Source organism: Meles meles, chromosome 3 (assembly GCF_922984935.1).
Source record: "Meles meles chromosome 3, mMelMel3.1 paternal haplotype, whole genome shotgun sequence".
Taxonomy (NCBI): domain Eukaryota; kingdom Metazoa; phylum Chordata; class Mammalia; order Carnivora; family Mustelidae; genus Meles; species Meles meles.
The window spans coordinates 32828634-32837278 of record NC_060068.1 but is presented as its reverse complement, the minus strand read 5'-3'; positions in this window follow the sequence as shown (position 1 = coordinate 32837278).

The following is an 8645-nucleotide window of genomic DNA, read 5'->3' as shown; positions in this document are numbered from 1 at the left end:
AGCCACCATGCTTATTGTTATTGTGTATTTTTGGCATTGTGAGTGAGAAGAGAGCACAGGATCCCCGGCTTATACACAGAGGGAGGAATATAAGAATAATGTCACACCTGTCCACAGAGACCTGGCAAGCCAGAAACAGCGGAAAGACACATTCAGGATACTAAATGAGAAGAACATGCAGCCAAGGATACTTTATCTAGCAAGGCTGTCATTCAAAATGGCTAGAGAGATAAGGAATTTCCAAGACTGGCAGAAACTAAAAGAATATGTGACCACCAAGCCAGCCCTGCAAAAAATATTAAGGGGGTTCTATAAAAAAAGAAAAACACCAAGAGTAATATAGACCAGAAATTACAGCGACAATCTATAGAAAGAAGGACTTCACAGGCAACATGATGGCAATAAAATCATATCTTCCAATAATCACTCTCAATGAGAACAGCCTAAATGCTCCAATGAAATGGCACAGGGTTGCAGATGGGATAAAAAGACAGGATCTACCCATAAGCTGTTTACAAGAGAATCATTTTGACTCTAAAGTTACATCCAGGAGTGGGACAAGATGGTGGAGAAGTAGGGGACCCTGTTTCAACTGGGCCCCTGAAGTGAGCTGATTATCTACCAGATCACTCTGAACATACATGAAATCAGCCTGAGATGTAGGATTATACACTTCTGTATCAAAAGTTCAGGTTAAAATGTTATTATGGAATTTGATGTACTGGACATCTCACTGTGATGGTAAATAGGTTAAAAAATGATCTATAAAAAAAATGAACCAGAATAGTGGGAACGAATTAAAAATAAAAGTTGTATCTATGAAGTAGTGGTGGTTGTTCTCTTGTTGTCGTTTTGTTTTGTTTTGTTTTCTGGTTGGCTTTCTGGGAGAGGGGCCTACTGCATGGGTTTTCAGTCAGTGTTCCCTGAGTTAAGTCCTCCTGCCCTGCTCAAGGGGGTGGGCTCTGAGGAAACCGGTTTTTCAGACTTTTGTTCTCTGGAGGTTTTTAAGTTTGTTTGTTCATTTGTTTTCTCTTGCCTTGACAGCTTTTGATGGTTTTTGGAGGTTTAGAGGAAAGCAAACTGCACTCAGACCTCCCTCTAAGAGAGAATCCTCAGTCTGTTTCCCTCTGGGTGCTGCGGAGCACATAAGATCCCCTTGGCCGCTGCAAAGCCCATACCAAGACGCAGTCCCTGGGGACACAGGAACTCCTGCTTGTACCCCAAACCACGGCAGTGGCGGCTGTCTGGGCAGCTCCAGACTGCCAGAGAGGTTCCAAGCAGCGATCTCACACTGAGATTTTCCCACTGGCCTAGGCTGGGAGTGCCTAGACTTTCAGGTCAGAGAGCACCGGTCTGGCACCTGTGCGCACCTCTCTCAGGGGAGAGTGTGGGGTGCTACTCAGGCTCTGATAGCGCAGTATGGACTGCAAAAAGGTTGTGCTTCTGCCGGCTGGTGAGGCTCCCAGCCCCTCACGGGAGCCAAACTCCATGCACTCTCAGACGCGCTCCTGGCTCAGGGACCAAGACCTGGTTTCTCCAATGACGCACTCTCTGGCTCAGTGCCAGGGGTGGCTGTCCTGGGTCTGGGGACTTAAGCCCCTGACCCTAACAGCCCCAATTCCCACAATTTTCCCCTACGATTCTTTGCTCTTTTTGAGTGCTTTCAACCAGACTCCAAGCTCATGCTGGTCCTCAGATGCAGGGCACTCTTGTATTGGGGTATTACTTTCCAGTCAGTCGCTCTGGTGGCTCCCTCTCCCATTTGTTTATCTTCGGATATCAGTCCGACGTTCCCACTCTGCTTTACCTGCCCAGTGGCGTCTTCTGCCCCCGTAAAGATCCAGAAGTGTATAATTCTAATCTCAGGCTGATTTCATGGGTGATCAGAGTTCTTTGATAGGTAATCAGCTCACTTTAGGGTACAGGTTGAAACGGCACCTCCTCCTACTTTCCCGCCATCTTGTCTCCCCCTAGGATTATACACTTCTGGATCTCTACAGGGGCAGAGGACACCAGTGGACAGATAAAGTGGAGTGGGAATGTTGGACTGATATTGGAAGGTAAACAAAAGGGGGAGGAAGACACCAGAAGCAACCCACTGGAAAGTAATACCTCAAGACAAGAGTGCCCTGTGATTGGGAACCAGCATTAACTTGGAGTCTGGTTAAAAGCACTCAAAAAGAACAAAAGATCTTAAGCAGAAATTGGTGGAATCAGGCAGTTACGGGCACGGGCTTAAGCCCATAGACCCTGGATGACCTCCGCCAGCGCCCTGCCAGGGAGAGTGCAGTGAAGCATCAAGGTCTTGGTCCCTGAGCCACCCGCGCATGTGAGTCTGGATGGCAGTGCATGTGAGAGAGTCCTGGTGTGGTTGCCAGCCAGCGCTTTCTAGAACCACGCCTTTTCCACTCTGCACGCACACTGCACAACACAGGTCTGAGTCATGCTCCACACCCTCTCCTGAGAGAGGTCCGTGCAGGCACTAGCTGGTGCTCTCTAGGACCAGGGAGAGTCTGAGCACCCCCAGCCCCTGATGACAGGAAATCTCAGTGCCCTATCTCTGGTTGGGATCTCTCCAGAGGTCTGGACCTGCCCAGACAGCCTCAGGAGAGGCAGCCGCTGGAAGCCAGCTCTCTGGACTAATACTTCTTGTGGTTTTGGCAACATGGGGGTATCAGGGGGAGCTCTTGTGACCCCTGAGACTGTGACTGGGGATGTGCTCTGCTGGAGGCAGAGGGGGAGTTTATGTGATCTGGAGCTTCCAGAGGGGAACAGACTGAGGCTTCTCTCTGAGACAGAGGTCTGGATGCAGTTTGATTTCCTCTAAACCTTGGAAAAACCACCAAAAACCAGCAAAGGGAGAAAAAAAAACCCTCCAGTAAACAAAAGCCTGAATAACTGGTTTCCTCAGAGCCTAGCCCCTTGATAGGGGGCAGGAGGATTCAACTCTAGCAAGACTGCCTGAAAAACCATGCAGCAGGCCCCTCCCCTAGAAATCCAGACCAAAAAACAAAAACAAAAACAAAAAAACAACAACAAAAAAGAGGACAACCACCACAGGATCCCCATAAAACTGTAAAACCCCAAAATCAGGGGAAAAGAAGATATTAAGCTCCTGGTATTGCCCTAAAACCTATATACTTCATAGATACAACTTTTATTTTTAATTAATCCCTAGTATTCTTGTTCTTTTTATTTTTTTATAATATTTTAGGCTATTTACCATCACAATGAGAGGTTCAACAACAAATTCCATAAAAATCTTTTAATTTGAACTTTTTGGATACATATACGTGTTTTTTTTTTCTTTTCTATTTTTTAAATATTCATATAGAGATAAGTTTCAAGGTAATCCTCTTTCCCCAGTCAATATTACCCCCACTATAAACCAGTTTTAATCCCCCTTTATCTTAGGAAAGTTGAGTCCTTTAACAAAGATATCAAGATACACCCAGGAAAATCAAAATAACCTTCCTTGCCTACACTGAGAATTTATAACCACCCTCCCATCTTTTTCTTCTGTCAGTGTTTCTGTGTATTTATTTTTGTTCTGGTAGTATATAAATCTTTTTTTAAAAGATTTTATTTATTTATTTGACAGACAGATATCACAAGTAGGCAGAGAGGCGGTGGGGGGGGGGGAGGAAGCAGGGTCCCTGCGGAGCAGAGAGCCCAATGTGGGGCTTGATCCCAGGACCCTGGGATCATGACCTGAGCCAAAGGCAGAGGTTTTAACCCACTGAGTCACCCAGATGCCCCTGTTCTGGTAGTATATAAATCTTATACTTATACTTGGGGTTCACTTTGGCTGGTTCTTTTTTTATTGTCATTTATTTTTGTCAGTCTTTTTTTTTTGTCTGTTTTTCTTTGTATACTTTATAAATCTTACATTTGGGACACATTCATGCTGGATCCTCTCTCTCTCTCTCTCTCTCTCTTTTTTTTTTTTTTTCTCTTTTTGGTGGGGACCCTCGATTTCTCAGAAGCATTCCAGGGTTCAACTTGCCTGGACCATGGTTGATACATTCAGCTACAGATCCCCTCAGCCATCTCTCACCAAAATGACCAGGAGGAGGAATGCCCAACAAAGGAAAAATTCAAAGACTGTGCCCTCTCCATCAGAGCTATTGGATATGGACATAAGCAGTATGTTGGAAAGGGAATTCAAGCTAACAATTATCCAGGCAATGGCTAGGTTGGAGAAAACCACAAATGACAAAATGGTATTGATTAGGGCAGAAGTGAAAGCCACCAGGGAAGATGTTAACAATGTGCTATCTAATCTAAATTCTCTAGCAGCTAGGGAAACTAAGGCAGAAGATAGAATGAGTGATCTAGAGAACAAACTGATAGAGAAAAAGGATCAGGAGGAGGCATGGAGCAATCAGCTTAGAAAACATGAAAACAGAATTAGGGAAATATATGACACCATGAAACATTCCAATGTCAGAATTATTGGGATACCTGAGGGGAAGGAGAAAGAAAGAAGACTAGAAGGTATAGTTGAACATATTTGTGATGAGAAAATTCCCAATCTGGGGAATGGAACCAGCATTCATGTCCTAGAGGTAGAAAGACCACCCCCCAAAAATCAACGAATCTAGAAAGACCTTGAGACACTTGATTGTGAGAATGATGAATCATAATTTTAGAAAAGAGCTCCTGAGGGTGGCTAGGGGGAAGAGATTCATTACGTACAGAGTAAGGTCCATCAGAATAAGGCCAGACCTGTCCACAGAAACCTTTCTGCAAGCCAGAAAGGGCTGGCAAGACATATTCAGGGCACTAAATGAGAAAAACATGCATCCAAGATATTTTATCCAGGAAGGTTGGCATTCAGAATGGATGGTGACATAAAGACCTACCAAGACTGGCAAGGTTTAAAAGAGTATATAACCACCAAGCCGGCACTCCAAGAGATATTAAGGGGGGTTCTATAAAAGAAGAAAGAACCCAAGAGTGACATAGAATAGAAATTTACAGACAATCTGTAGAAACAAGTACTTCACAGGCAACATGATATCAATAAAAACGTATCTTTCAATAATCACTCTCAATGTGAATGGTCTAAACACTCCCATAAAATGACACAGGGTTGCAGAGTGGGTGTAACGACCCATCCATATGCTATCTACAAGAGACCCATGAGGAACCTAAAGATTCATCCATACTGAAAGTGAAGAGATAGAGAACCATCTTTCATGCAAGTGGGCCTCAAAAGAAAGCTGGGATAGTGATTCTCATATCAGATAAATTCGATTTTAAGCTAAAGACTGTAATCAGAGATAAAGAAGGACACTACATCATTCTTAAAGGGTCTATCCACCAAGATGATCTAACAATTGTAAATATCTACACCTCCAATAGGGGAGCAGCTAATTACATAAGAAAACTATTAATCAAGATTAAGAGTCATATTGATGTGAATACATTAATAGTAGGAGATCTTAAAACGCCTTTCTCAGTAATAGACAGACCATCCAAACAGAAAATCAATAAAGAAGCAAGAGCATTGAATGACACATTGGACCAGATGGACCTCATAGATATATACAGAACATTCCACCCTAAAACAACAGAATACTCATTCTTCTTGAGTGCACATGGAGCCTTCTCCAGAATAGACCACATCTTTGGTCACAAATAAGGACTCAGCAGATACCAAAAGACTGAGATTATTCTCTGCATATTCTCAGATCACAATGCTTTGAAACTGGAACTCAACAGCAAGAAATAGTTCAGAAGGAATTCAAACTCCTGGAAGCCAAAGACCACCATGCTTAAGAATGCTTGGCTCAACCAGGAAATCAAAGAACTTAAACAATTCAGGGAAACCAATGAGAATGAAGACACTTCGGTCCAAATCCTATGGGATACAGCAAAGGCAGTCCTAAGGGGGAAATACATAGCCATCCAAGCCTCCGTCAAAAAAATTGAAAAATCCAGAATATACCAGCTATCTCTACACCTTAGAGAACTGAGAATCAACAACCCCACACACAGGAAGGGAAATAATCAAGACTAGAGCAGAGATCAATGAGATAGAAACTAGAGATTCAGTAAAACTCATCAATGAAACAAGAAGCTGGTATTTTGAAAGAATCAATAAGATCAATAAAGCATTGGCCAAACTAACCCAAAAGAAAAGAGAAGACCAAAATTAACAAAATTATGAATGATAGTTGAATGATAGTTGACAACTATCAACAGGAACAATCATCAGAAATTATTACCAACAGTTATATGCCAATAAGCTAAGCAACCTAGATGAAATGGATGCATTCCTGGAAAACTATAAACTTCTAAAACTGAATCAGGAAGAAATTGACAACCTGAGTAGACTGGTATCTAATAACGAGATTGAAGCAGTGATCAAAACCCTCCCAAAAAACAAGAGCCTGGGACCTGATGGATTCCCTGGGGAATTCTACCAAACATTCAAAGAGGAAATAATACCTATTATCCTGATGCTGTTTCAAAAAATTGAAGCAGAAGGAAAGCTTCCAGACTCTTTTTATGAAGCCTGCATTACCCTGATCCCCAAACCAGGCAAAGACCCCACCAAAAAGGAAAATTTCATCCCTGATGAATATGGATGCTAAGATTCTCAACAAGATCCTAGTTAATAGGATCTAACAGTACATTAAAAAGATTATCCACTATGACCAGGTGGGATTTATCACTGGGTTGCAAGGATGGTTCAACATTTGCAAATCAATCAATGTGATAGAACAAATCAATAAGAGAAGAGAGAAGAACCACATGGTCTCTTAACTGATGCAAAGAAAAGTATTTGACAAGATAGAGCATCTGTTCCTGATTAAAACAATTCAAAGTATAGGGATAGAGGGAACATTCCTCAACTTCATAAAATCTAACAATGAAAAATCCCCAGCGAATGTCATCCTCAATGGGGAAAAGCTGGCAGCCTCCCCTTTCAAATCAGGAACACTACAAGATTCCCCACTCTCACCACTCTTGTTCAACATAGTGTTAGAAGTCCGAGGAACAGCAATCAGACAACAAAGAGACATAAAAGGTATTCAAATTGGCAATGAAAAATTCAAACTCACTCTCTTCGCAGATGACATGATACTTTATATGGAAAACCCCAAAGACTCCACCCCCAAACTACTAGAACTCATACAGCAATTCAGTAACGTGGCAGGATACAAAAATCAATGTACAGAAATCAGTTGTTTTCTTATACACTAACAAAGAAAGGGAAGTTACAGAATCAATTCCATTTGCTATAGCACCAGGAACCATAAGATACTTGGGAATAGACTTAACCAAAAGGTAAAGGATCTGTACTGAAGGAACTACAGAACACTCATGAAAGAAACTGAAGAAAAAACATGAAGATGGAAGACCATTCCACGCTCACAGATTGGAAGAATAAACACTGTTAAAATGTCTATACTGCATAGAGCAAGCTATACTTTCAATACCATTCTGATAAAAATTCCACTGGCATTTTTCAAAGAGCTGGAGCAAACAATCCTAAAATTTGTATGGAATCAGGGAGACCCCGAATTTCTAAGGAAATATTGAAAAACAAAAACAAAACTGGGGGCACCACGTTGCCTGATTTCAAGCTTTACTACAAAGCTGTGATCACCAAGACAGCATGGCACTGGCACAAAAACAGACACATAGACCAGTGGAACAGAGTAGAGAACCCAGATATGGACTCTCACCTCTATGGTCAAATAACCTTTGACAAAGCAAGAAAAAATATACAGTGGAAAAGACAGTCTCTTCAATAAATGGTGCTGGGAAAATTGGACAGCTATGTGTAGAAGATCTAACAGTACATTAGATGTAGATGTAGTACCTATCTATCGATCTACAGATGTAGATGTAGATCCTATCTATCAAGAAGAAACTCGACCATTCTCTTACACCATACACAAAGAAAAACTCAAAATGGATGAAAGACCTCAATGTGAGGCAGGAATCCATCAGAATCATAGAGCAGAACATAGGCAGTAATCTCTCCAACATCAGCCACAACAACTTCTTTCAGGATATGTCTCCAAAGGCAAAGGAAACAAAAGCCAAAATGAACTTTTGGGACTTCATCAAGATCAAATCTTCTGCACATCAAAGGAAATAGTCAACAAAACAAAGAGGCAGTCCATGGAATGGGAGAAGATATTTGAAAATGACACTAGAGACAAAGGGCTGATATCCAAGATCCATGAAGAACTCTTCAAACTCAACACACACAAAACAGATAATCATGTCAAAAAATGGGCAGAAGACATGAACAGACACTTCTCCAATGAAGACATACAAATAACTAACAGAAAAATGGTCATTACTAGCCATCAGGGAGATTCAAATCAAAACCACATTGAGATATCACCTTACACCAGTTAGAATGGCCTAAATTAAAAATATAGTAAACAACATGTTTTGGAGAGGATGTGGAGAAAGGGAACCCTCTTACACTGTTGGTGGGAATGCATGTTGGTGTAACCACTAGGAAAATAGTGTGGAGATTCCTTAAGAAATTCAAAATAGAGCTGCCCTATGACCCTACAATTGCACTACTGGGAATTTACCCCAAAGATACAGATGTAGTGAACAGAAGGGCCATCTGAACCCCAATGTTCATAGCAACAATGGCCACAGTCGCC